The sequence below is a fragment of the Hyla sarda genome, chromosome 3, assembly GCF_029499605.1.
Source record: "Hyla sarda isolate aHylSar1 chromosome 3, aHylSar1.hap1, whole genome shotgun sequence".
Classification (NCBI taxonomy): domain Eukaryota; kingdom Metazoa; phylum Chordata; class Amphibia; order Anura; family Hylidae; genus Hyla; species Hyla sarda.
In genome coordinates this window covers 239,543,575-239,571,447 of record NC_079191.1, presented here as the reverse complement: position 1 = coordinate 239,571,447, position 27,873 = coordinate 239,543,575, and the positions used below count along the sequence as shown (strand labels likewise).

General features: G+C 45.9%; 1 protein-coding gene across 4 annotated transcripts in view; it reads left to right on the top strand.

The window, feature by feature from the left end:
• The window catches only part of METTL24 (methyltransferase like 24), a 140,427-nt gene that overhangs the window by 55,713 nt on the left and 56,841 nt on the right, over positions 1 to 27,873 (top strand). Inside the window, exon 1 of one of the 4 annotated variants that reach the window (XM_056566318.1) lies at positions 26,946 to 27,027. The exons of the other annotated variants lie outside the window; for them this stretch is intronic. The gene's annotated coding sequence lies outside the window, so the exon portion shown is untranslated. Of the gene's footprint in view, positions 1 to 26,945; positions 27,028 to 27,873 lie in introns of those variants that run through there. 4 annotated transcript variants of the gene reach the window in all.

Sequence of the window (27,873 nt, the reverse complement as noted above, 5' to 3'; positions counted from 1 at the left end):
GGATTCAATGTTGCCCAAGACATTACATAAGAGGGAGCCTGTCTTGGCTTCAATGGGTGGAGCGACCCCTGGGTGAGGGGGAGATAATGCTGCAAGAATTGTAGTTTTGCAACAGTTGGAGGCACTCTGGTCAGAAAACACTGGTCTATTGCGTGGAAGTTATCACAGGTGTGTTTCAATGGGAGGGAGAAAAGTGACCTCACACTTACAAACAAGAAATCATGGGACTTGTAGTTTAAGGGGACCATCTTCAACAGGAAATAGCTAGTTCACAAAAAGCCTCAGCGTTATGGTAATCTCACAATACAGCCATTTAGCCCCAAGACAAGCACGGATCCTTCCTAAGCATGTCCATTACTGTCTGGCAGGTACATACTAAAATCACCTTACGGTGGATAACCCCTTTAATATGCTGAAGTCATATCACAAGATAACTGATATTTTAACTGAAATTATATCTTATCTGGTGAAACAAAAATAGGTTTGGACAAATACCATTTCCCCAAAAAGGTATATATTTAACCGCTATAGACACCGGAAGCAAGCTTGGTCACACTTATTAATCTGTGAAAGGTTTATAAGCCTGAGATGATCTATTATCTTGTATTTAAAGATATATTACAGTCGTGGCCGTAAATGTTGGCACCCCTGAAATGTTTTAAGAAAATGAAGTATTTCTCACAGAAAAGGATTGCAGTAACGCATGTTTTGCTATACACATGTTTATTCCCTTTGTGTGTATTGGAACTAAACCAAAAAAGGAAAAAAAAGAGGAAAATGGACATAATGTCACACCAAACTCTCAAAATGGTCTGGACAAAATTATTGGCACCCTTTCAAAATTTTGGAAAAATAAGATTGTTTCAAGCATGTGATGCTCCTTTAACCCCTTAAGGACGCAGGACGTAAATGTACGTCCTGGTGAGGTGGTACTTAACGCACCAGGACGTACATTTACGTCCTGTGCATAACCGCGGGCATCGGAGCGATGCCTGTGTCATGCGCGGCTGATCCCGGCTGCTGATCGCAGCCAGGGACCCGCCGGCAATGGCCGACACCCGCGATCTCGCGGGCGTCCGCCATTAACCCCTCAGGTGCCGGGATCAATACAGATCCCGGCATCTGCGGCAGTGCGCGATTTAAATGAACGATCGGATCGCCCGCAGCGCTGCTGCTGGGATCCGATCATTCAGAACGCCGGACGGAGGTCCCCTCTCCTTCCTCCGTCCGGCTCCCGGCATCTCCTGCTCTGGTCTGTGATCGAGCAGACCAGAGCAGAAGATAGCCGATAACACTGATCTGTTCTATGTCCTATACATAGAACAGATCAGTATTAGCAATCATGGTATTGCTATGAATAGTCCCCTATGGGGACTATTCAAGTGTAAAAAAAAATGTAAAAGTAAAAAAAAAGTGAAAAATCCCCTCCCCCAATTAAAAAGTAAAACGTCCGTTTTTTCCTATTTTACCCCCAAAAAGCGTAAAAAACATTTTTTATAGACATATTTGGTATCGCCGCGTGCGTAAATGTCCGAACTATTAAAATAAAATGTTAATGATCCCGTACGGTGAACGGCGTGAACGAAAAAAAAAAAAGTCCAAAATTCCTACTTTTTTAATACATTTTATTAAAAAAAAATTATAAAAAATGTATTAAAAGTTTTTCACATGCAAATGTGGTATCAAAAAAAAGTACAGATCATGGCGCAAAAAATGAGCCCCCATACCGCCACTTATACGGAAAAATAAAAAAGTTAGAGGTCATCAAAATAAAGGGATTATAAACGTACTAATTTGGTTAAAAAGTTTGTGATTTTTTTTAAGCGCAACAATAATATAAAAGTATATAATAATGGGTATCATTTTAATCATATTGACCCTCAGAATAAAGAACACATGTCATTTTTACCATAAATTGTACGGCGTGAAAACAAAAACTTCCGAAATTAGCAAAATTGCGTTTTTCGTTTTAATTTCCCCACAAAAATAGTGTTTTTTGGTTGCGCCATACATTTTATGATATAATGAGTGATGTCATTACAAAGGACAACTGGTCGCGCAAAAAAACAAGCCCTCATACTAGTCTGTGGATGAAAATATAAAAGAGTTATGATTTTTAGAAGGCGAGGAGGAAAAAATGAAAACGTAAAAATTAAATTGTCTGAGTCCTTAAGGCCAAAATGGGCTGAGTCCTTAAGGGGTTAAACTCACCTGGGACAAGTAACAGGTGTGGGTAATATGAAAATAACACCTGAAAGCAGATAAAAAGGAGAGAAGTCCACTTAGTCTTTGCATTGTGTGTCTCTGTGTGCACACTAAGCATGAACAACAGAAAGAGGACAAGAGAACTATCTGAGGACTTGAGAACCAGAATTGTGGAAAAATATCAACAATCTCAAGGTTACAAGTCCATCTCCAGAGATCTAGATTTGCCTTTGTCTACAGTGCACAACGTTATCAAGAAGTTAGCAACCCATGGCACTGTAGCTAAGCTCCCTAGGAGTGGATAGAAGAGAAACATTGATGAAAGGTGTCAACGTAGGATAGTCTGGATGGTGGATAAGCAGCCCCAAACTAATTTGAAAGATATTCAAGCTGTACTGCATGCTCAGGAAGCATCAGTGTCAGGGTGAACTATCCGTCGACATTTAAATGAAATTAAACGCTATGGCAGGAGACCCAGGAGGACCCCACTGCTGACACAGAGACATAAAAAAAGCAAGACTACATTTTGCCAAAATGAACTTGAGTAAGCCAAAATCCTTCTGGGAAAACATATTGTGGACAGATGGTAAAGCACATCATTCTACTGAGGCCTACAAAGAAAAGAACACAATACCTACAGTGAAATATGGTGGAGGTTCAATTATGTCTTAGGGTTGCTCTGCTGCCTCTGGCCCTTGGTGCCCTGCTTGTGTGCAAGGCATCATGAAATCTGAGGATTACCAGCGGATTTTGGGTCGCACTGTACAGGCCAGTGTCAGAAAGCTGTGTTTGCATCTGAGATCTTGGGTCTTCCAGCAGGACAATGACCCCAAACATACATCAAAAAGCACCCAGAAATGGATGGCAACAAAGCGCTGGAGAGTTCTGAAGTGGCCAGCAATGAGTTCAGATCTAAATCCCATTGAACACCTCTGGAGAGATCTTAAAGGGGTATTCCAGGAAAAAACTTTTTTTTATATCAACTGGCTCCATAAAGTTAAACAGATTTGTAAATTACTTCTATTAAAAAATCTTAATCCTTTCAATAATTATCGGCTGCTGAATTTGAGTTGTTGTTTTCTGTCTGGCAACAGTGCTCTCTCCTGACATCTCTGCTTGTCTCAGGAACTGCACGAAGTAGAAGAGGTTTGCTATGGGGATTTGCTTCCCGAGACACGTGTCATCAGAGAGCACTTAGACAGAAAAGAACAACTCAACTTCATCCGCTCATAAGTACTGAAAGGATATAAGAGAGACGTGGAGCAGTTTGCAAAGTAAGATTTTGTCCAGCCCATCTTTGGAGTTTGATGTGACATTATGTCCAATTAGCTTTTTTTCCTCCCTTTTTTGGTTTATTTCCAATACACACAAAGGGAACAAACATGTGTATAGCAAAACATGTGTTAGGCTAGAATTCCACTGAGATTTTTGCGGCATAAAAATGCCAGAAAAACTGCCACAGTTTTCCCCTGCATTTTGGAGTTTTTTCTGGTGTTTTTACCTTTGTGTGGAATTTGCCTTTTTTGGCCCCCTTGGCCATTTTTTTACATAATAGTTGGGTACCAAAAAAAAAAAAAAAAAAAAAAAAAAAAAAGGATGCAGTAGGGATGTAAAAATGTATTTAACTAAATGTTTAATTCTTATCACAAAATTTTAAAGGGGTTCTCCGGTGCCTGATCGCGGGAGTCCCGCCGCTGGGGACCCCCGTGATTTTGCACGCGGCACCCCGTTTGTAATCAGTCCCCGGAGCGCGTTCGCTCCGGGTCTGATTACCGGCGACCACAGGGCCGACGGTGTGTGACATCAAGCCTCCGCCCCCGTGTGATGTCACGCTCCGCCCCTCAATGCAAGCCTACGGGAATGGGAGTGATAGCTGTCACGCCCCCTCCCGTAGGCTTGCATTGAGGGGCGGAGCATGACATCACACGGGGGCGGAGGCGTGATGTCACACGCCGTCGGCCCTGTGGTCGCCGGTAATCAGACCCAGAGCGAACACGCTCCGGGCACTGATTACAAACGGGGTGCCGTGTGCAGATCACGGGGGTCGCCAGCGGCGGGACTCCCGCGATCAGGCATCTTATCCCCTATCCTTTGGATAGGGGATAAGATGTCTAAGCACCGTAGTACCCCTTTAATAAATTTTTTTATAAAGTGTGTGTTTAACTTCTTTTCTTTTTTTTTTATGTAGTACTACTACTCCCAGCATGGAACACACTGTTCCATGCTGGGAGTAGTAGTATCTGTACTATAGACATATCGCCCCGGGTGTCAGTCTGACACCCGATGCGATCGTCCATAATATAGCAGAGATGGAGCGGCTCTATACAGCGCTCACATCTCTGCTCTGTACTCTGAGTGATGTTCTATTCACATCACTGGCAGTTCATATTTTCCGCCCAGAGCTGTGATTGGCCGTATGGTTGCAGCCAATCACAGCTCTGAGGAAAATATGAATGAATGAGTGGCCGGCCCGGAGTACAGAGCAGAGCAGGGATGCGAGCGCTGTATACAGCCGCTCTGCATCTCTGCTATAGACAGAATGATCACAGCGGGTGTCATTAGTGACACCCGCTGTGATGTGTCCTTAATTGCAGGTACTACTACTCCCAACATGGAGCACACTCTGCTCCATGCTGGGAGCAGTAGTACCTGCATTAATAGACAGATCGCAGCGAGTGTAATTTCTGCAGAGTGTGCTCCATATTGGGAGTAGTAGTACTTTTAGTTAAGGAAAGATCACAGCGGGTATCACTCCTGACACCCGCTGTGATCCTCCTGTATAATGTATAGATGCGGCCGCTCTCATATGGTCCCCTGCACTGCCGTATATATACACATATTCCTAGAGCTGTGATTGGCTGGAACCATCTGGCCAATCACAGCTCTCTGCGGGAAATATGAATAGGTGTATATATACGTCAGTGCAGGGGACCATAGAAGAGCGACCGCATCTATACATTATACAGAAGGATCACAAAGAGCGATCTGTCAATTAGTACAGGTACTGCTACTCCCATCATACATTTTTAGTGCTTTACCCGCCCACATAAATTGATCCCTGTTTAAAAATGAATAAACATTTCGTAATAAAAAATATATATTTCGTTAGATACAATTTTTTCCATCACTACTGTATCTTTTTTATGATTTTTTTTTTATGGTACCCTACGAAATTTTCATAAAAAAGGTATCACCATAATTTTTTGGGATCGATAAAGTCCAAAAAAGAATAAAAACCGCCTGCAAAAACGCAAAATTTAAAACCAACATGGTGTTTTTCTTGGCGTTTTTACTCTTCCATAGACTTCTATGGGAGGAAAACGCCATGATTTAGGGCAAAAAACACCAAACTAGATTTTGTCGGGCATTTTGAAAATCCAGCCTCTGAGCCCGAAATTGCTGAAAAACGCCAAAAAGAAAAAAAAAACGCCAAACTGAAAAACACCAAGTGAATCTGGCAGCAGTTTACTATTAACTTGCAGCTAACATCTGGACGCTGCGTTTTTTTTCACAGAAAAAACGCTGTGCGGGAAAATTGGCGTTTTTTACGGCGTTTTTGCAAAAAAAAAAACTCAGTGGAGTTCCAGCCTTAGGCTAGGTTTCCACTTTTTTTTTTGGACACCTAAAAAAACGCCAGAAAAAACGCCAGAAAAACTGCCACAGGTTTTTCCTGAGTTTTCTGGCGTTTTTTCTGGCATTTTCCCTGGTGTGTGGAAACAGCCAAATTTGTCTCCTGTTGCAGTTTTTTCACTGCCTTCAGGGTACCACTCTGTAGGTCGGATGCTGAGCGCCCAGTCCACAGAGTGTAAAGAGATGAGGAGTGATGTATAGCATCCAGGGCCGGTGCAAGGATTTCTGCCAACACAAGCGAAGCACCATTTTGGCGCCCCCCCCCAAGTGGAGCCCTACTCTCCACCCCCGGCCACCAGAACTCCCACACGCGAGTACAGATAATGTAATGGATGTGACCTGCAGTCCTATGTAACACCACAGATAACACAGTGATAACTCTCTGGTGTTACATAGGACTGCAGGTCACATCTACTACATTATCTGTACTCACAGTTATCTGTGGTGTTACATAGGACTGCAGGTCACATCTACTACACAGGGGTGGATTGACAACTCACGGGGCCCTCGGGCAAAAGATGATCATGGGGCCCCCGTGCGCCCACCCATGTATGTCACACAGCACAGTATTGATCATTGACGCCACACTCTGATTGTCAGTTTGTGTTGTGCATTTTATTCACTCGGTGTCAGGAAATGCTGGAAGTTGCAGTTAATTACAAACTACAACTCCCAGCATGCCCTGATACAGCCTATGGTTCTGCAGCTGTCCCAAACCAAAATGATGCGGTCAGGAGGCTACGAGTCCCAAAAATCCCACAGCATCCTCAGTGACAGTCTCAGCTCCACCCTCCGATCAGTGTTACCAGTTAGGTGATCCTCCCAGGGCCTCCGTCCATGTGTGTGTCGGTCTTCTCTGCACTGCTTTACACATGGGGGAGTAGACTGCAGACAAAACATTTCACTCTAGGGTCTTAGGGTGCAATGTTCTGTAGCCTGCACATAACCTCCTTCCCCCCCCCCCCCCCCCCCAACCCCCAGGTGTATAGCAGTGTATGCACATTTCTGTACAGGTGGGGGTATGTGCAGAGAATTGCACTCTACTAAAGACAAGGGTGCAATGCTCTGCACATACCCCCACCTGTATAGAAATGTGCATACACTGCTATACACCTGGGGGTTGGGGGGGGGGAAGGAGGTTATGTGCAGGCTACAGAACATTGCACCCTAAGACCCTAGAGTGAAATGTTTTGTCTGCAGTCTACTCCCCCATGTGTAAAGCAGTGCAGAGAAGACCGACACATGTACATACATACTGCTACATAAAAGTTTGAATTCCCACCGGCCATTCCCATTTAACTAAAATAGTGTAAAAAATGTTTCCCCACCCCCACAATATTAGGAAGTTCCCCCACAATGGTAGGCATCTCCCCCCCCCCCACAATAGTTGGCAGTATAGTTCCCCCACAATGGTAGACAGCTCCCCCCCCACAATAGTTGGCAGTATAGTTCCCCCACAATAGTTGGCAGTATAGTTCCCCCACAATAGTTGGCAGTATAGTTCCCCCACAATAGTTGGCAGTATAGTTCCCCCACAATAGTTGGCAGTATAGTTCCCCCCACAATAGTTGGCAGTATGGTCCCCCCACAATAGTTGGCAGTATAGTCCCCCCACAATAGTTGGCAGTATAGTTCCCCCACAATAGTTGGCAGTATAGTTCCCCCCACAATGGTAGGCAGCTCCCCCCCCCCCCCCACAGACATACAGCTTCAAGCCATATACAGTGTATGGCTGGAGGCTGTATGTCTGTATACTGCCCCCCACAGTGTTCCGGTCACCGCTCATCCGGCCCGGGGTCACCATCTACTGCTATGGCCTATGGACCATAGCAGTAGGTGCCGGGACCAGAGGAGCGGTGACCGGAACACTGAAGATGATGTGCCGCCGGTCACTTACCAGGCTCTAGCTGGCGCGCGTCTTCCTCCGGTCCTCCTGCGCCTCTATGGTTGTACGCACGGGACGTCACTGAGGTCCCGTGCGTACTACCATAGAGAGACGGAGGATCGCAGGGGGACCGCAGGAGGACTGGAGGAGGACGCGCGGCGGGTGGGGAATGGTTAGTGACCCGCGGACATCCTTATGTTCTGAAAAGATTTTTCTGGACACAGGGATGTCCGGCATAGGAAAACCTATGATTATCTGCCCGGGCCGGCTCCCGTGTGCGGCTGCAGGCGGGGGCCGGCCAGAGCAGGTAAAAATTAATACTGTATACTAAAAACCAGGGGGCCTCCAGCTGTTGTGAAACTACAACTACCAGCATGCCCGGACAGCCATTGCCGGTCCGGGTATGCTGGGAGTTGTAGTGTCACAACAGCTGGAGGCACCCTGGTTTTTAGTATACAGCAGTGGTCGGCACTATGCGGCCGCTGCTGCTCTGCATACAAGGGCCTGATACTAGTATCAGGCCCTTGTATGTTACTAGTGTGCAAGGGCGGCCGCCGCAGCCCGACCGCACTGCAAGAGCCGCATTAAAGTGCGTGAAGAGCCGCATGTGGCTCGCGAGCCGCAGCTTGCCGACCACTGCACTATACTATAGTATAGGTTATAAGGTGCTACATGCTGGGGGGAGGTGTAGTTTTGGGTCAGCTGCAGAGATATAGGCTGGAATCTGGATCACGGAAATTTCTTGATCCAGATTCCAGCCTATATCTCTGCAGCTGACCCAAAACTACACCTCCCCCCAGCATGTAGCACCATATAACCTATACTATAGTATAGTGCAACATAATGGGAGTTGTAGTGTTGGGTCAGCTGCAAAACCAGAGGCTGTCTCAGGGCATGCTGGGCATTACAGTTAGTAACTGCAACTCCCAGCATGCCCTGATACAATCTTGGTCTGCTCTGCAGCTGTCCCAAAATTAATGCATTGCTTCCCCAGGAGTATAGTTCAACATAATGATAGTTGTAGTTTTGGGTCAGCGGCAAAACCATAGGCTGCATCAGGCTGATACAGTCTATGGTTTTGTTGCTGACCCAAAACTAATTTTGGGACAGCTGCAGAGTAGACCAAGATTGTATCAGGGCATGCTGGGAGTTGCAGTGAATACTAACTGTAATGCCCAGCATGCCCTGATACGATCAGGGCATGCTGGGCATTACAATTAGTAACTGCAACTCCAAGCATGCCCTGACCACACCCCACATGCCCAGGCTCACGGCTCAGGACTACATCCCCATCATGTATTATTATGACTCTATTATACGTAGGCTCATGGCTCAGGACTACATTCCCATCATGTATGATTGTGGCTTCTTTATAGGTAGGCTCATGGCTCAGGACTACATCCCCATCATGTATGATTTTGACTCTTATATGTAGCCTACATATGATAGACAGTCACAATCATACATGATGGGGATGTAGTCCTGAGCTGTGAGCCTACATATAATAGACAGTCACAATCATACATGATGGGGATGTAGTCCTGAGCTGTGAGCCTACATATAATAGACAGTCACAATCATACATGATGGGGATGTAGTCCTGAACTGTGAGCCTACATAATGTATGATTGTGTGACTGTCTATTATATGTAGGCTCACAGTCCAGAACTACATCTCCATCATGTAGGATTGTTACCATTTATAATTTTTAACACTTTAAGTGCTCCAGTGCAACCCTGACCTTGGCAGCAGGCCTGCGCCTCTCCCGTGCCGCCAGACGTCATCCAGACGTAACTTGGAGCCGTGCGCACACAGACGTCTGAACCATCAGCCCCTGTGCTCTTAAAGGGGCCACAGGCGGCAATTCAAGTGATAGCGGACCGGACAATAATTAATAATGTGCTGGCGGCGGGGGGGGGGGGGGGGTTTAGGGGGTCTGCGGGGGCGGATGGAGGATGGTCTGTGGGGCAGCGCAAATCCTTGATTTTTCCGCCCCCTGGTCTGTGCGCCCCTAAGCGAACGCGTGGTCTGCCTTATGCAACTGCCGGGCCTGACAGCATCACTACTCACATCCCCGGCAGTATAGTATACAGGGGGCATAGTGTACCCGTGTATACTATACAGGAGCCGGGAATCCTGTCACTAAACTGACAGGACTCCCTGCTCCTATAGCCCCTTTGGGCGGTATACAGAATATACAGCTATCTATAGATAGCTGTATATAGTGTATACAGAACAGGAGGTCCACTTACCTCCCTTGTTTCTGTCAACGCCGATCCGTGTAGCTCCGCCCTCTAGTGACGATGTCATTAGGGGGCGGAGCTACAGACGGGATTCAGGCTAGTCTGAAGCTCTGTTCACATTGTTCATTTTGGATAATGGGAACAGACCCTTCTGCAAGTGTCTACCCAGACAGGGAGACTCCAGCTGTTGCTAAACTACAACTCCCAGCATGCCCAGACAGCCCAAGGCTGTCTGGGCATGCTGGGAGTTGTAGTTTTGCACCAATTGGAGGCTCACTGTTTAGGTAGACATTGCATTATGGGCGCTCTCCCCTGCAGAGAGCGCAAAAAATGTCCTAACCCATTTTTTTTTTTCCTTCTCGTTTCAGATCCGTGTATGCAGAGGATTACAACGGATTCGATGGATTACGACGGATGAACTTGATTTTTTTTATTTTAATAAAATGGTTAACGAGGGCTGTGGGGGAGTGTTTTTTAAAATAAAATAATTTTTTCAATGTGTTGTGTATTTTTTTAATTGAATATTCAGGCTTAGTAATGGAGGCTGTCTAATAGACGGAATCCATTACTAAGCCGGGGCTTAGTGTTAGCCCCAAAAACAGCTGGCACTAACCCCCAATTATTACCAAAGTACACACCGCCACAGGGGTGCCGGGAAGAGCCGTTACCAACAGGCCCGGAGCGTCAAAAATGGAGCTCCTGGGCCTAGGCGGTAACAGGCTGGCGTTATTTAGGCTGGGGAGGGCCAGTAACAATGGTCCTCGCCCACCCTGGTAATGTCAGGCTGTTGCTGCTTTGTTGGTATCTGGCTGGTACTGAATATAGAAGGAACCCTATGTGTTTTTTTTTTCATAAATAAAAAAATAAAAAAAAAAACACAGGGTTCCCCCTATTTTCAGTAGCAGCCAGATACAAACCAACAGCCTGAGGTTACCAGGGTGGGCGAGGACCATTGTTACTGGCCCTCCGCAGCCTAAATAACGCACGCTTGTTACTGCCTAGGCCCAGGAGCGCCATTTTTGACGCTCCGGGCCTGTTGGTACCGGCCCCTGTGGCTGTGGGTAATAATTGGGGGTTAGCGCCAGCTGTTTTGGGGGCTAACACTAAGCCCTGACTTAGTAATGGATTCCATCTATTAGACAGCCTCCATTACTAAGCCTGAATATTCAATAAAAAAAAAAACACAACACATTGGAAAAATTATTTTATTTTAAAAAACGCTCCCCCAAAGCCCTCGTTAACCATTTTATTAAAATAAAAAAAATCAAGTTCATCCGTCGTAATCCATCGAATCCGTCGTAATCCTCTGCATACACTGATCTGAAACGAGAAGAAAAAAACACAAAAAAATGGGATAGGACATTTTTTGCTCTCTCTTCAGGGGAGAGCGCCCATAATGCAATGTCTACCTAAACAGTGAGCCTCCAATTGGTGCAAAACTACAACTCCCAGCATGCCCAGACAGCCTTTGGCTGACTGGGCATGCTGGAAGTTGTAGTTTAGCAACAGCTGGAGTCTCCCTGTCTGGGTAGACACTGGCAGAAGGGTCTGTTCCCATTATCCAAAACGGACAATGTGAACAGAGCTTTAGACTTACTAGCCTGGATCTCGTCTGTAGCCCCGCCCCTAATTACGTCATCACTATGGGCGGAGCTACATGGACCCGCGGGGAGTGGACGGAGGTAAGGGGACTACTCCATCTTCTGTATACACTATATACAGCTATCTATAGATAGCTGTATATAATGTATACCACCCAAAGGGTTAACCTACACTGTCCAGCAGTGTAAGTTAACTCTTTCCTTGCAGGGCTGGCTTAGTGCACAGCTCAGCAAGGGGCTAAGTGAGCCAGCAATATGAATATTGTATACACATTGCAGGCTCACTGTAAGTTCTTGCTGGGCAGTAGGTATACAATGTATATCTACTGCTCAGCATCAGCTGATCTCCCGTCTCTGTAGCCTTGAGAACAGCTGATCCCGAAAATCACTTCAGGAGGATCACAGCGGGTGTCAGGAAAAAATAAATTTTGTTAAATACAATTTTTTCCATCACTACTGTATCTTTTTTATTATTATTTTTTAGTGGTACCCTACTAAATTTTAATAAAAAAGGTATCTCCAACACTTTTTTGGATCGCTAAAGTCCAAAAGAGAATAAAAACCGCCTGAAAAAACGCCAAATTTAAAACCCACATGGCGTTTTTCTTGGCATTTTTTCACTCCCATAGACTTCTGGTGTAGGATTCTATTGTGGCACTTGTAGTCCGCTGCAGGCATCCTCCATTGTATGCATTTTTATGCTGGGGATCACCCCTAGCAACGGACTACAAGGGCAGGATCTGCTCCCCCAGTATAAATGCACAACTGCATTTGGGGTTGAGCACCTCCAGCCATTTGAGACCACGTTTTTTGTTGATGGGAGAAAAATGCCAAGATTTTCCCGAAAAAACGCCAAAGTCTCGACAAGAGGTCGTTTTTAAAAAACTGCCAAGGAGCCCAAAAACACCAAAAGGATAAAAAAAAACGCCAAACTGAAAAACGCCAAGTGGATTTGGCATTTTGCAGTTTATTATTGCAGCTAACATCTGGCCGCAGCGTTTTTTTTTCACAAAAAAAAACGCCATGCGGCAGAATGGGCGTTTTTATTGGCGTTTTTGTAAAAAATTAAAAAAAATTAAAAAAGTGGAAACCTAGCCTTACTGCAATCCTTTTCTGTGAGAAATGCTTCATTTTCTGGAAAAATTTCAGCGGTGCCAACATTTACGGCCATTACTGTATCTTTAAATTCAATAAAAAAAAAATAAAAAAAAAAGAACTAAAAATATATATTTTTATATTGGAAACCTTCATGCCAGGGTCATTATGGGTTTATGCTAATATGTGGTATGCAATTTAAGCAGTGTATACTATCATATTATTTAATTAAAGGGGTATTCCAGCCAGAAGCATTTATCACTTATTAACTGGATTGGTGATGGTTGATGGGGATTTAACCACTAGGACTGGTGATGGTTCATGGGGATTTGACCGCTAGGACTTCTTCTACTCCCCAGAATGTGGTCAGTTAGCCCTTTAACGACCACGGACTTAAATGTACGTCCTGGTGTGGAGGTACTTAGTGCACCAGGACGTACATTTACGTCCTGTGTATGACCGCGAGCATCTGAGTGTCATACACGGCAGTTCGCTGCTGCTAGCAGCAGCCGGGTACCCGCCGATAATGGCCGACATCCGCGATTGCGCGGATGTCCACCATTAACCCCTTAGATACCGTGATCAATACAGATCACGGCATCTGCGGCCAAGCGCATGTTAAAATAGATGATCGTATCGCCCGCTGTGCTGCCACGGGGATCCGATCATCTAAAATATCGGCTTGAGGTCCCCTCACCTGTCTCCGGCCATCTCCTGGGGTCTTCTGCACTGAACAGTATTAGCAATCAACTGATTGCTATAGATAGCCCCCTATGGGGACATAAAAAGTATAAAAAAATAAAAAAAAAGTTGAAAAATGTAAAAAGTCAAATAAAAAAGTGAAAAATCCCCTCCCCCAATAAAAATGAAAATTGTCCCTTTTTCCTATTTTACCCCCAAAAAGCGTAATTTCTTTAATGAACATATTTGATATTGCCGCGTGCGTAAATGTTCAAACTATCATAATATATTGAAAATGATCCCATATGGTAAACGGCGTAAACTTAAAAAAAAAATTCCAAAAATGCAGGTTTTTTGTTACATTTTATAAAAAAAAATTTTTTATAAAAAGTTATCTAAATGTTTAATGTATGGATTTTAGAAGGCGAGGTGGAAAAAAACGAAAGCACAAAAATAAAATTGGCCTGGTCCTTAAGGTCAAAATGGCTTGGTCCTTAAGTGGTTAAATAAATAAATAAATTCAAAAAGAAAAAAACTTCCTGTGGAGCATACAGCAGCTGATAAGTCCTAAAATGATTAATATTTTTAAATAGAAGTAATTTACAAATATGTTTAACTTTCTGTCACCAGTTTTCATTAGTACTAAACTTTGAAAGTAACAGGGCATATTCTTAATTACTGCTCGATTCGAACTCTGGGAGAAATAGGGGAACAGAGTACTCTGTTTAGTAATGGGTTGAGATCCTAGTTATTAGGGATCGACCGATTATCGGATTGGCCGATATTATCGGCCTATATTGATGATTTTTTTTAGTTATCGGCATCTAACCTTGTCGATAATGCCGATAAAGTATCCAGCCTGTGCGCCCCCGATACCTGCAGCTGTGCGGCCCCGCTCCGCTGTCCCGTTCTCCCGATTGCATCATGGCGTCCTATGGAGGATATGTGACACACACGTCACTCCTCCTCCCCTGCTCACAGCGTAACGCTACGGATGAAGCAGAGTGACCTGTATGTCACATGCTCCACCATAGGACACCATGATGCAATCGGGAGAACGGGACAGCGGAGCGGCAACACCCGAGGACAGCCGTAGGTGAGCTGTTTAAAAGAGGAGGAGGGGGGCCTGCTGTCTATAAGGGGGGGGGCTGCTGTGTGTAGGGGGGCCTACTGTCTATAAGGGAGGGACCTGCTGTCTATAAGGGGGGGCGCCTGCTGTCTATAAGGGGGGGCTGCTATCTACAAGGGGATGGGGGTCTGCTGTCTACAAGGGGGGTATAAATTATCGGTATAAGTTATCGGCTATCGGCCTGAAAGTTCACAGGTTATCGGTATCAGTATCGGCTCTAAAAAATGAATATTGGTCGACCCCTACTAGTTATCAGATCCCTGCTGATCTAGCATTTGTACCATAGGCTTTAAAGGGAACATGTCATAATTTCCATGCTGCTTGAACCACAAGTCATCAGGGAGGTTTCCGACAGGATCTCCCTATTCCACCAGCCTTGATTGATAGATCTCATCTTTTTTGGGTGTAGTGAGAGATCTATGAAACAAGGATTGGACCGCCCTTATCACTTGTAATCAGGCAACATGAAAGTGATGACAGCTTCTGTTACGCCGAGCGCTCCGGGTCCCCGCTCCTCCCCGGAGCGCTCGCAACATCCTCGCTACTGCAGCGCCCCGGTCAGATCTACTGACCGGGTGCGCTGCGATACCGCCCCCAGCCGGGATGCGATTCGCGATGCGGGTGGCGCCCGCTCGCGATGCGCACCCCGGCTCCCGTACCTGACTCGCTCTCCGTCGGTCCTGTCCCGGCGCGCGCGGCCCCGCTCCCTAGGGCGCGCGCGCGCCGGGTCTCTGCGATTTAAAGGGCCACTGCGCCGCTGATTGGCGCAGTGGGTCTAATCAATCATTCACCTGTGCACTTCCCTATTTAACCTCACTTCCCCTTCCCTTCCTTGCCGGATCTTGTTGCCATCGTGCCAGTGAAAGCGTTCCCTTGTGTGTTCCTAGCCTGTGTTCCAGACCTCCTGCCGTTGCCCCTGACTACGATCCTTGCTGCCTGCCCCGACCTTCTGCTACGTCCGACCTTGCTCTTGTCTACTCCCTTGTACCGTGCCTATCTTCAGCAGTCAGAGAGGTTGAGCCGTTGCTAGTGGATACGACCTGGTTACTACCGCCGCTGCAAGACCATCCCGCTTTGCGGCGGGCTCTGGTGAAAACCAGTAGTAACTTAGAACCGGTCCACTAGCACGGTCCACGCCAATCCCTCTCTGGCACAGAGGATCCACCTCCTGCCAGCCGAATCGTGACAGTAGATCCGGCCATGGATCCCGCTGAAGTTCCACTGCCAGTTGTCGCCGACCTCACCACGGTGGTCGCCCAGCAGTCGCAACAGATAGCGCAACAAGGCCACCAGCTGTCTCAACTGACCGTGATGCTACAGCAGTTACTACCACAGCTTCAGCAATCACCTCCTCCGCAGCGAGTGGCCGCTTCCGGCCTACGACTTTCTTTGCCGGATAAATTTGATGGGGACTCTAAGTTTTGCCGTGGCTTTCTTTCACAATGTTCCCTGCACTTGGAGATGATGTCGGACCAGTTTCCTACTGAAAGGTCTAAGGTGGCTTTCGTAGTCAGCCTTCTGTCTGGGAAGGCTCTGTCATGGGCCACACCGCTCTGGGACCGCAATGACCCCGTCACTGCCTCTGTACACTCCTTCTTCTCGGAAATTCGAACTGTCTTTGAGGACCCTGCCCGAGCCTCTTCTGCTGAGACTGCCCTGCTGAACCTGGTCCAGGGTAATTCTTCCGTTGGCGAGTACGCCATCCAATTCCGTACTCTTGCTTCCGAATTATCCTGGAATAATGAGGCCCTCTGCGCGACCTTTAAAAAAGGCCTATCCAGCAACATTAAAGATGTTCTGGCCGCACGAGAAATTCCTGCTAACCTACATGAACTCATTCATCTTGCCACTCGCATTGACATGCGTTTTTCCGAAAGGCGTCAGGAGCTCCGCCAGGATATGGACTTTTTTCGCACGAGGCGTTTTTTCTCCCCGGCTCCTCTCTCCTCTGGTCCTCTGCAATCCGTTCCTGTGCCTCCCGCCGTGGAGGCTATGCAAGTTGACCGGTCTCGCTTGACACCTCAAGAGAGGACACGACGCCGCATGGAGAATCTTTGCCTGTACTGTGCCGGTACCGAACACTTCCTGAAGGATTGTCCTATCCGTCCTCCCCGCCTGGAAAGACGTACGCTGACTCCGCACAAAGGTGACACAGTTCTTGATGTCAACTCTGCTTCTCCACGCCTAACTGTGCCTGTGCGGATATCTGCCTCTACCTTCTCCTTCTCTACTAAGGCCTTCTTGGATTCCGGATCTGCAGGAAATTTTATTTTGGCCTCTCTCATCAACAGGTTCAACATCCCTGTGACCAGTCTCGCCAGACCCCTCTACATCAATTGTGTTAACAATGAAAGATTGGACTGTGCCGTGCGTTACCGCACGGAACCCCTCCTAATGTGCATCGGACCTCATCACGAAAAAATTGAGTTTTTGGTCCTCTCCAATTGCACTTCCGAAATTCTCCTTGGACTACCGTGGCTTCAACGCCATTCCCCAACCCTTGATTGGTCCACAGGAGAGATCAAGAGCTGGGGTACTTCTTGTTTCAAGGACTGTCTTAAACCGGTTCCCAGTACTCCCTGCCGTGACCCTGTGGTTCCTCCTGTAACCGGTCTCCCTAAGGCTTATATGGACTATGCTGACGTATTTTGCAATAAGCAAGCTGAGACTTTACCCCCTCACAGGCCTTTTGACTGTCCTATTGACCTCCTCCCGGGCACTACTCCACCCCGGGGCAGAATTTACCCTCTGTCCGCCCCAGAGACTCTTGCTATGTCTGAATACATCCAGGAAAATTTAAAAAAGGGGTTTATCCGCAAATCCTCCTCTCCTGCTGGAGCTGGATTTTTCTTTGTGTCCAAAAAAGATGGCTCCCTACGTCCTTGCATTGATTACCGCGGACTTAATAAAATCACGGTAAAGAACCGCTACCCCCTACCTCTTATCTCTGAACTCTTTGATCGCCTTCAAGGTGCCCACATCTTTACCAAACTGGACTTAAGAGGTGCATATAATCTCATCCGCATCAGGGAGGGGGACGAATGGAAAACTGCATTTAACACCAGAGATGGACACTTTGAGTATCTGGTCATGCCCTTTGGCCTGTGCAACGCCCCTGCCGTCTTCCAAGACTTTGTTAATGACATTTTTCGTGATCTCTTATATTCCTGTGTTGTTGTGTATCTGAACGATATTCTGATTTTTTCTGCCAACTTAGAAGAACATCGCCAGCATGTCCGCATGGTTCTTCAGAGACTTCGAGACAATCAACTTTATGCCAAAATGGAGAAATGTCTGTTTGAATGTCAATCTCTTCCTTTCCTAGGATACTTGGTCTCTGGCCAGGGACTACAAATGGACCCAGATAAACTCTCTGCCGTCTTAGATTGGCCACACCCCTCCGGACTCCGTGCTATCCAACGTTTTTTGGGGTTCGCCAATTATTACAGACAATTTATTCCACATTTTTCCACTATTGTGGCTCCTATCGTGGCTTTAACCAAGAAGAATGCCAATCCTAAGTCCTGGTCTCCTCAAGCGGAAGACGCATTTAAACGGCTCAAGTCTGCCTTTTCTTCTGCTCCCGTGCTCTCCAGACCTGACCCATCTAAACCCTTCCTATTGGAGGTTGATGCCTCCTCAGTGGGAGCTGGAGCGGTCCTTCTACAAAAAAATTCTTCCGGGCATGCTGTTACTTGTGGTTTTTTTTCTAGGACCTTCTCTCCGGCGGAGAGGAACTACTCCATCGGGGATCGAGAACTACTGGCCATTAAATTGGCACTTGAGGAATGGAGGCATCTGCTGGAGGGATCAAAATTTCCAGTTATCATTTTCACCGATCACAAGAATCTCTCCTATCTCCAGTCTGCCCAACGGCTGAATCCTCGCCAGGCCAGGTGGTCGTTGTTCTTTGCCCGTTTTAACTTTGAAATTCATTTTCGCCCTGCCGACAAGAACATTAGGGCCGATGCTCTCTCTCGTTCCTCGGATGCCTCGGAAGTAGATGTCTCTCCGCAACACATCATTCCTCCTGACTGTCTGATCTCCTCTTCTCCAGCCTCCATCAGGCAAACTCCTCCAGGGAAGACCTTTGTTTCTCCACGCCAGCGTCTCGGGATTCTCAAATGGGGTCACTCCTCCCACCTCGCAGGCCATGCGGGCATCAAAAAGTCCTTGCAACTCATCTCTCGTTTCTATTGGTGGCCGACTCTGGAAACAGATGTTGTGGATTTTGTGCGGGCCTGTACTGTCTGTGCCCGGGATAAGACTCCTCGCCAGAAGCCTGCTGGTCTCCTTCACCCTCTGCCTGTCCCCGAACAGCCTTGGTCTCTGATTGGTATGGACTTTATTACAGACCTACCCCCATCCCGTGGCAACACTGTTGTTTGGGTGGTCGTTGATCGATTTTCCAAGATGGCACATTTTATTCCTCTTCCTGGTCTTCCTTCAGCGCCTCAGTTGGCAAAACAATTTTTTGTACACATTTTTCGTCTTCACGGTTTGCCCACGCAGATTGTCTCGGATAGAGGTGTCCAATTCGTGTCTAAATTCTGGAGGGCTCTCTGTAAACAACTCAAGATTAAATTAAACTTCTCTTCTGCTTATCATCCTCAATCCAATGGGCAAGTAGAAAGAATTAACCAGGTCCTGGGTGACTATTTACGGCATTTTGTTTCCTCCCGCCAGGATGACTGGGCAGATCTTCTACCTTGGGCCGAATTCTCGTACAACTTTAGAGTCTCTGAATCTTCTGCTAAATCCCCATTTTTCGTGGTGTACGGCCGTCACCCTCTTCCCCCCCTCCCTATTCCCTTGTCCTCTGGTTTGCCCGCTGTAGATGAAGTGACTCGTGATCTTTCCACCATATGGAAAGAGACCCAAAATTCTCTTTTACAGGCTTCATCTCGCATGAAAAAGTTTGCCGATAAGAAAAGAAGAGCTCCCCCCATTTTTGCTCCCGGAGACAAGGTATGGCTCTCCGCTAAATATGTCCGCTTTCGTGTCCCCAGTTACAAACTGGGACCACGCTATCTTGGTCCTTTCAAAGTCTTGTGCCAAATTAATCCTGTCTCTTACAAACTTCTTCTTCCTCCTTCTCTTCGTATTCCTAATGCCTTTCATGTCTCTCTTCTTAAACCACTCATCATCAACCGTTTCTCTCCCAAGCTTGTTTCTCCCACTCCTGTTTCCGGTTCTTCTGACGTCTTCTCAGTGAAGGAGATACTGGCCTCCAAGACGGTCAGAGGAAAAAGGTTCTTTTTGGTTGATTGGGAGGGCTGTGGACCGGAAGAGAGATCCTGGGAACCTGAGGACAACATCCTAGACAAAAGTCTGCTCCTCAGGTTCCCAGGCTCCAAGAAGAGGGGGAGACCCAAGGGGGGGGGTACTGTTACGCCGAGCGCTCCGGGTCCCCGCTCCTCCCCGGAGCGCTCGCAACATCCTCGCTACTGCAGCGCCCCGGTCAGATCTACTGACCGGGTGCGCTGCGATACCGCCCCCAGCCGGGATGCGATTCGCGATGCGGGTGGCGCCCGCTCGCGATGCGCACCCCGGCTCCCGTACCTGACTCGCTCTCCGTCGGTCCTGTCCCGGCGCGCGCGGCCCCGCTCCCTAGGGCGCGCGCGCGCCGGGTCTCTGCGATTTAAAGGGCCACTGCGCCGCTGATTGGCGCAGTGGGTCTAATCAATCATTCACCTGTGCACTTCCCTATTTAACCTCACTTCCCCTTCCCTTCCTTGCCGGATCTTGTTGCCATCGTGCCAGTGAAAGCGTTCCCTTGTGTGTTCCTAGCCTGTGTTCCAGACCTCCTGCCGTTGCCCCTGACTACGATCCTTGCTGCCTGCCCTGACCTTCTGCTACGTCCGACCTTGCTCTTGTCTACTCCCTTGTACCGCGCCTATCTTCAGCAGTCAGAGAGGTTGAGCCGTTGCTAGTGGATACGACCTGGTTACTACCGCCGCTGCAAGACCATCCCGCTTTGCGGCGGGCTCTGGTGAAAACCAGTAGTAACTTAGAACCGGTCCACTAGCACGGTCCACGCCAATCCCTCTCTGGCACAGAGGATCCACCTCCTGCCAGCCGAATCGTGACAGCTTCCCTTTAAAAAGAACCTGCCACATGGAATATTAATTCTGAATTGCCAGAATCACATTATAGAGCATGAGTTGCTGAGCAAATTGTTATATACTGTATATTTGAGTTGGAAAATATTCAATCTAATTTAAAGAGATTCTGTCAATTCACCCCCTCCCCAAACTACAGTAATCAATTAATAGTTCGGATTTCACATCTCCTTATGCTGGACAGTCCTAAACAGTGACCGATAACTATATTTGTATGTATTTCTATAGAGGAAAGACTTCCAGACATTAATTGATATCACCCACTGGACTGAAAATGAGCATGAAAAAGACACAAGTTTTAATAAACACAGAACTTTATATTGGCCTGAGCCCACACCATACATTGTGTTGCCACCTGTATAATACAGTAGTCACTCACCTACAGTAGCCATGATCAGAAATAACTCAATTCTTATCCCTTTCATGCCTGGTCAATATTGATTGCAGCATCTAAGTTGCTAGACAAGGCCCCCTCTGTCACCTAAAAAAACCACTTGAAAACATATCTGGTACAGCTTCTTGCGGGAAAACAATAGGATTCAGTACTTAAATCCATTCTGGCTGATTTATATCTTTCCTGTTGGCAGCCTGTGGCCAAGGGCATAAAGAATCCCATTAAGATTAGAATATTTATGTAGAACAAACAATATAGTAAACCAGTAACGTATGAATCAAATCCTAATATTAGCAGTCCTAGAATAAGGAGTCCTAATATAAAAAGTTAAAAGGGTATTTCCATATTCACCTCGTCATCACTGCAAAATGGCATGCTACATAAACTGCAAAGAGTAAAATCCTTGGGGGGAGCTTGTGATAGTTCCCATTTATGCACATGGTGCTATATTCCAGATGCTAGACTTGTTTGACCAAACTCTAGGAAAAGGCAGCTACCTAGATACAGTTGCTTTCCTAGTACAAATGATCAGGCAGGAGTGCACACATTCTCTGACTGTTCCAGTCTGGTCAATGTTTGGTCATGCCTGTTACTTGCTATTAAAACATCATTCAGATGTAGGTGGGTTCGGGAGAAATAGCTGTTGGCTAAATGACCATTCAGCTGACAGCATTCTAATGTGAATGGCCAGCCTTATAGCCTCCTGTACCTTCAGAAGCTTCTGTGGTGCTTAGTTATGATCACTTACTTAATAAATTACTTAAAGGAGTACTCCGGGATAAGAAAACGTATCTCCTATCCTAAGGATAGGGGATAAGTTTCAGATCGCAGGGGGTCCGACCGCTGGGGCCCCCCGCGATCTCTCGTACGGGGCCCCGACAGTCAAGGGCCAGGGGCTGTGTCTGACCACCGCATGACGACGCGGCAGCCGACACGCCCCCTCAATACATCTCTATGGGAGAGCCGGAGCGCTGCAATTAGCAGCCTCAGCCTCTGCCATAGAAATGTATTGAGGGGGCGTGTCAGACGCCGCATCATGCGGTGGTCGAAATGAGCTATTTCGGCAAAGAGCCGAGAGCCCCGCACAGGAGATCACGGGGGGCCCCAGTGGTCGGACCCCCGCGATCTGAAACTCACCCCCTATCCTTAGGATAGGGGATAAGTTTTCTTATCCGGGAGTACTCCTTTAATTCAACCCCCCTATCTGTCTAGATTTGCAGCTCTGTGTCTGTTACAAAGCTGACAGATTCCCTATATAAAAGGATCAGCTCCTAATTTAGGAATACTAGTAGAGTTAATTTGAGAGATTCATCAAAACTTGTGCAGAGGAAAAAGTTGACTAGTTGCGAATAGCAACCAAATTGCTTCTTTATATTTTAGAGGCATTTTTGAAAATTAATGAACTAATCTAATTGGTTGCTATCTGCAACTGGTCAGCTTTTCCTTTGCAACAAAACAGGTTGAGTTATGGAAGATATTAGCAGCCGGGGTTGCTAATGTCCGTTATTAACTTTGGATCCCTGGCTGCTACAGCAAAGATGCAGCAATTTTGGACATTTTTTTTTTTAACCATTATGCTGTTTACAGTACAGGATCATTAACATTATATTTTGAAAGTTCAGACATTTACGCACACAGCAATATCACATATGTTTATTAATGATATTTTTTACGCTTTTTGGGATAAAATGCGAAAAAGGGTGATCGCTGATGTCCTCCGTAACGGCTAGTTCCTGGCTGCTGGTTCCTGCAGGAATCTGTGCTCGCTTCATGAGAGAATTTAAATGTACATCCTGGTGCATTAAGTTACCAGCAAATCAGGATGTACATTTACGTAATTGTCCTTAACCCCTTAAATGGGCACTGTCACCAACTTTTTTTTTTTAAATGTTGTAGTACTTATGTACTACAACATATCTCTAATATACTTTTATTTTTATTTTTTTTATTAAAATTGTTTAATTTAGATTTGAAAATCGGCCACTAGGGGTCTCCCTCCTAGTGGCCGGCTGCAGCCTGGCCTTACGTCACTCCTGAAAAAGGACCGATGCGGCCGGGCATCGGTCCTTTTTCATTCAGCCTGCGCTCTCTCCCTGCCTGTCAATCAGACAGGCAGGGAGCGAGCGCATTGGCTCCCCGGCCACTGGCTGGGAGGCCACTCCTCCAGCACATCTCCGCCTCGTCGCCGCCGCTGTCCCTCCATACCCGCTGCCGGACGCAAATGTACATCCTGGTGTCCTAATATGTAACGCAGACAGTAATGGACATGCTTAGGAAGGAGGTGTGCTTGTCTTGGGGCTAAATGGCTATGTTGTGAGATTACCATAACACTGTGGTTATCTTTTTGTGAACTGAGTATTTCCTGTTGGATTTCGTTCTCAAACTACACATCCCATAGTTCCATGCTTGTGAGTTTGAGGTAACTTTTCTCCCTCCCACACATCAGTTATCCCACCCATTGAAACACAAATGAGTTGCATTCCATTTAAAAGACCATTGTTTTTTAACCAGGGTGCCTACAGCTGTTGAAAAATGATCTCTCTCCCACTCAGTGGTTGTTCCACCCATTGAAGCAGACAGGCTTCCTGTCATCACCTGACTAGTGATGTCCCGTCTTGCCGCACTGCAACCTGGGAAAACCCGAGACCTGAGTAATTTTGTATGCTGTTAAAAATACATTTTGAGACGAAAATCACAGAAGAATTGTGAGACCACGTCACACACAGGTACAGACACTATATTATGAACTACACTAACTTTACAGCCCCTGTAGCATAGTCAAATAAAATAAAATCCTAGAATACCCCTTTAAAGGGGTACTCCACATCTAGACATCTTATCCCCTATCCAAAGGATAGCGTATAAGATGTCTGATCGTAGGGGTCCCGCCGCTGGGGACCCCCGCATTCTACCATATGGCACCCACCTGTAACAGCTTCCGGAACCGCTGGAGGCCCTCAGGCTAATACCGTCCCGACCACGGGGACTGAAGATCGTGACGTCAGACAGTGCAAGTCTATGGGAGAGGGCGTGACAGCTGTGTTCCTCCTTGCATCCATGCGCACGGAAGAAGGAAGAAGACCAGACCAGAAGACGGAAGAGCTGTAGTTTGCTTTCTTTCTTTTTTTTTTTTGCAGCCCAGGCACAATGGACTGAAGATAGTTATCAGTAGAATACTCCTTTAAGGGGTTAAAACATATGGCTCTGTGTAAAGAAAAGTAAAAGAGTTATGGCTCTTAAAAGGTGAGGAGAAAAAAACAAAAATGGAAATTTTTAAAATTTTTATTTTCCTTCTAAAAATCATAACAATGGCATGTTCTTTTGCACCATCAATTGTACTTTGTAATGATATCAACGATTTTACCACAAAATCTACAATGAAAATAAAAGATTTGTGGGGCGAAATTGAAAAAAATACCAAAATGCTATTTTGTAACTTTTGGGAACTTCCATTTCTACACATTGCTTTTTCTTTGTAAAAATGATTCATCGATACCCAATTTATATGGGTTTTATTTTGTTTTACTTCTTTAAAAAAATTATAACTTTTTGTATGGAAGTTAGTATGTTTAAAATTGTCCTTTTCTAACTCCTATAACTTTTTTATTTTTTCATATACGGGGTTGTGTTTAGGCAGATTTTTTTCACTGATCTGTAAGTATTTATCAGTACCATCTTTGTTTTGATGGGCCTTTTTTTATTGTATACTAGCTGAGTACCCGGCGTTGCCCGGTTTTTCCTTCCTCATCCTTGTTGGGGAGGAAAATCAACAAAGGAGGAAGCTTTTGACTTTAAATCCCATCCCCATATATTGTTGTCATTTCCTATCCCCATATCCCGTCCTCCTATCTAGACCTCCTATCTCGACTTCTTATCCTGTCCTCCTATCTCGACCTCTTATCTCGACCTCCTATCCCGTCCTCCTATCCCGTCCTCCTATCTCGACCTCCTATCCCGTCCTCCTATCCCGTCCTCCTATCTCAACCCCCTATCCCGTCCTCCTGTCTCCACCTCCTATGCTGACCTCCTATCCCGACCTCCTATCTCAACCTCCTATCCCGTCCTCCTATCTCGACCTACTATCCCGTCCTCCTATCTCGACCTACTATCCCGTCCTTCTATCCCGTCCTCATATCTCGACCTCCTATTCCGTCCTCCTATCCCATCCTCCTATCTCAACCCCCTATCCTGTCCTATCTCCACCTCCTATGCCGACCTCCTATCCCGACCTCCTATCTGAACCTCCTATCCAGGCCTCTTATCCCGACCTCCTATCTCCACTTCCTATCCCGACCTCCTATCCCGTCCTCCTATCCCGTCCTCCTATCTCGACCTCCTATCCCGTCCTCATATCCCGACCTCCTATCCCGACCATCCCGTCCTCCTATCCCGACCTCCTATCCCGACCTGTAATATGTGCACCAGGTATTGAAATATCTCCAGTCGTACTGAAGTTATGTGGGAACATACATTTCCCATTGATTTCCATGGGACTTTAAACAAAAACCCTGACCCTCACAAATGGGGGTACTTAAGGGTTAAATTAATTATCTTATATTTTAAGTGGACATATAAGTAACATGTAACCAAGTATTATCGAAATATCTCCAGCCGCTTGGAAGTTATGCAGTAACATATATTTCCCATAGACTTGTATGGGACTTTAAACATAAACCCCGCCCCTACGCAAATGGGGGTGAGTAAGGGTTAAATCACCTATCCTATCTTTGTTGTTGACATATAAGTAACATGTGTACCAAGTTTCATGTTAATATCTTTAGCCGTTTGGAAGTTTTTGTGGAACATACATACACACACACACACACACACACACCCCCACCCATATTGAGTTTTATATATATAGATGAAGTGACCGAAAATACGCAATTATGGACAATTATGGTATTTTGTTTTGTATATTTTTATAGTTTGGGCATTTACACACGTGGCAATACCACATATATTTATGTTTATGTTTATTTATTTTTTTTATTTTTATTTTTTTTATGGGAAAAGGGGGGTGATACTGAGGTATCCTGGAATATTGGAGCGCCGATTCAACTGCGAGAAGGCAGATAAGGGCCCTCCTGCCCTCTGCCCAGCTGATTGGGACCCTGCAATTTAATTATTGGGTGTCCTGATCAGCCGGGATTGTTTTCTTTAACATTTTAGTCTCTGCTATAAATTTTTAGATTTACTCTAAGTTTATTAAGATTTTTTCGATACATAACAATAAACAAAGAAAACATAATTAGCCATCCTATACATAATGAATTGATCAACATTGTCTTACATCTTCCTATTGGCTTCCCTGCATACTCTTATTTTCAGTACCTAGCAATAAGCAAACACAACATAATACACACAAATGCAGGTGGTCAACCTATACACACTAAACAACACTACTTTACATCTACCCACTACCCACCTGGCATTACCTAAACACACCCAGATTAACCTTAATCTCTGTTCAAAAAAGAAAAAGAAAGGAGAAAAAAAAATAACAGAACCCCCTAATACCCAAAGGAGAAAAAAAATATATTTAGTTAAAAAATATAGAAAGAACAGAATATACAGGCAACCCATTTCCTCCTCCCCCCTAGTATATTTAACCTAAGTACCCCACAAATCCCTCTCCCAGTAGTCAAAAAATCTGGCCCTTCCATTATTGTTCAATGCTAACAGAAGCTTATATAATTCTGACAGGGCCCCCTTTTCTGTCTCCCTAGAGAGAACTAAGTTGTCAAATTTCGTTAGCTCCCTTCTCTCGGTAGAAGCCCACAATAAAGTTTTAATAAATGAGTACATTTGGGAGTACTCCAACCAGGACAGATTACGATCTACATATAGCGGGATATTTATCAAAACCAGTCGAGAGGAAAAGTTGCTGAGTTGCCCATAGCAACCAATCAGATTCCTTCTTTCATTTTTCAGAGGCCTTTTAAAAATTAAAGAAGCGATCTGATTGGTTGCTATGGGCAACTCGGCAACTTTTCCTCTGGACAGGTTTTAATAACTCTCCACCATAGACTCCATGTTCTGGTAAGTCATCACCTGGTCGACCATTAAAGGGGTTGTGCGCTGCCCTGCCTTTTGGAGCTCCGCACGCAGCGTCCGGAAGTTCATTACTCCGAATACTGTGTGCGGGCTTCTGTGTTCGCGTCATAGACTTTGGTAGAGGGGGCGGGCGGGACATCACGCCCGGCGTCCGCGAACACGGAAGCCCGCACACAGAGTTCGGAGTAATGAACTTCCAGACGCTGCGTGCAGAGCTCCGAAAGGCAGGGCAGCGCAGAACCCCTTTAAGAACTCTTTTATACGTGGTTTACATTGTCTATCCCAAATCAGAAATCTTTTAGCATTCTCCCCCGGAGGAAATGAAAGATTCCCAAAAATTGGCGTCATTATGCCTGGACGTAGTGAAATCCCATATTTGTTAATCCATTTATCCCAGATTATGAATGCCTGTCCCACCAGATATGACCAGCCCTCTATTTTCATCCTGTCTGCAATAGTCAGCCATGGGGCTAATTCCAGCTCTCCAGGTGACACAGAGGCCTCCACTACCATCCAGCCATTTGGGCTATCTCCATGCGTCCAATCCAAAATACCTTTAAGTACTGCTGCCTCATGGTATAAAAATTCGTCCCCTTTTTATATAAGGAGAGAAAGGGCCCGCTGCAACGATCTAAAGTATTTTATTGGAATAGCAATTGGAATTGTCTGAAACACATAAAGGAATCAGGGTAAAATATCCATTTTGATAGTATTCATACGACATAACCATGTCAGGTATTTATTCTGAAAAGACTTTAGGTCCGCCATAGTCTTCCTATTCAGTGGGAGGTAATTCAATTCATATAACATTTGTAAATCTGATGGGATCTG